Consider the following 1,931-nt stretch of genomic DNA (forward strand, 5'->3'; position numbering starts at 1 on the left):
TTTTTTTTTTCGAGACAGGGTTTCTCTGTGGTTTTTGGTTCCTGTCCTGGAACTAGCTCTTGTAGACCAGGCTGGTCTCGAACTAACAGAGATCCGCCTGCCTCTGCCTCCCGGGTGCTGGGATTAAAGGCGTGTACCACCGCCCGGCACCTTTTTGTTTTTTTTAAGGTACACATATTTTGTGTCCTGTGTGTGCGGGTGAGCATTTGTTATATAGCAGTCAGAGGACAATTTCAGGACTTCATTCTTTCTCTCCATGATGGACTCCAGGGATCAAACTCAGATGGTCAGACTTACCTCAGACACTTTTATGAGCCATCTTGCTGGCCCTGTCTCTCCCATTTTCTGTGGATGAGGAGTCTGAGTGGGGTTTGACTGGGTCCCACTGCAGGATCTCCTAAGACTGTAGCTGAAATGTGAGCTGGAGCTGCAGCCCCTCAGTGACAGGTGTGCTTCTCAGCTTGCAGTGTTGGGCGCACTCAGGTACTTGAGCGGCACCGGACCAAAGGCCCACTGCTTTCTTGGATTTTGCCCGTTGTTGCTGTCATTCTTGCCGTGTGCTTCCTAACATGGCTGCACATCTCCTAGAAGCCAACAAGGGAGAATGACTAGCAAAAGTATCTCCTACTAACATGGGATGCAGTGAAAAGTGGTGACATCCCATCTCTTTGCCACGTTCTCTGAGTTATTAATAGGAAGACGTCATAGCTTCCGCACATACTCGGCGTTTTGCAAGGGGGATTACCAGGAGGCAGATCCTGGGAGTTATTTTAGCATCTGCTCCATGGCAGCTTCCTCTTAGGAAATACATTCCGCGTAATGAGTCTTTTTTTGGGAGAGTCTTTGCAAATCCAAAGCATCCTGTACAGCAGAAAAACAGAATCTGGAAAACTAATTACTTGAGGAGCCATTGAAGCAGCAAGCATTCTGACTTGAGCGAGAATGTGTCCTTGGGTTGGTCTGCCTGCCTGCCTGCCTGCCTGCCTGTCTTTGACAGGGTCTCAGTAGCCCAAGCTGACCTTGACCTCTATGTATCCATGGCTGGGCTTGAACTCCTGGTCTTCCTGTTTCCATCTCCCAAATGCTGGGATTATACAACATTGAAAATAGGTGGTCTTGAAGAGATAGTTACAGAAAAGGTATCGATTCATTCTGTGGGCCCAAAAGGCAACAAGCAGTAGGATCAATGGATAAACGTCATAGAGATGCCAACTTCAGCTGCAGAAAAGGAATAATTAAATAGCATGGACTGCAGTAGGGTGTTGGAGAAATATGTAGATGTTAGCGGCATTTTGTTGGTGACAGTATATATGAGTGAAGGTGCCCGTGGGTGGGGAAAGAAGGGATCATCAGAGGCTGCACATGAAAAACTTTTTCAGTCCTTAAGATTCTGGACTCTGTCTCATTGTCTGACCATGTAGACATCTACCCCATGTCTGTTTTTAGTGCCTACAGAGCAGTGTGGCCTTTGGGTTTCTCTTTAAGATGTGAAAAAGGGCAGTGTGGCCTTTGGGTTTCTCCTTAAGATGTGACCACAGGGCAGTGTGGCCTTTGGGTTTTTCCTTAGGCTGTGACCACAGGGCAACTTTCCTTTGCCACCTTTCCCACTTGCTAATAGTGGGATACGTCTGCTTTTCAATAGGATACATCAATTAACTAATTTATTATTATTATTAATTTTGTTGTGGGGTTACTGTGTACCATCACATGAGTGGGGGTCAGAGGACAACTTGTGGAAGTTGATTTTTTAAAAAAATATTTATTTATTTATTATGTATACAATATTCTTTCTGTGTGTATGCCTGACGGCCAGAAGAGGGCACCAGACCTCACCATAGATGGTTGTGAGCCACCATGCGGTTGCCGGGAATTGAACTCAGGACCCCTGGAAGATCAGGCAGTGCTCTTAACCGCTGAGCCATCTCTACAGC

At 46.4% G+C, this 1,931-nt stretch overlaps 1 protein-coding gene across 1 annotated transcript in view; it reads left to right on the forward strand.

Annotated features, from left to right (window-relative positions):
* The window catches only part of Dcbld1 (discoidin, CUB and LCCL domain containing 1), a 78,166-nt gene that overhangs the window by 55,993 nt on the left and 20,242 nt on the right, over positions 1–1,931 (forward strand). The gene's annotated exons all lie outside the window — the stretch shown is intronic.

This window comes from Alexandromys fortis, unplaced genomic scaffold, assembly GCF_014885135.2.
Source record: "Alexandromys fortis isolate MF-2015 unplaced genomic scaffold, M_Fortis_MF-2015_v1.1 scaffold_14, whole genome shotgun sequence".
NCBI classification, from domain to species: domain Eukaryota; kingdom Metazoa; phylum Chordata; class Mammalia; order Rodentia; family Cricetidae; genus Alexandromys; species Alexandromys fortis.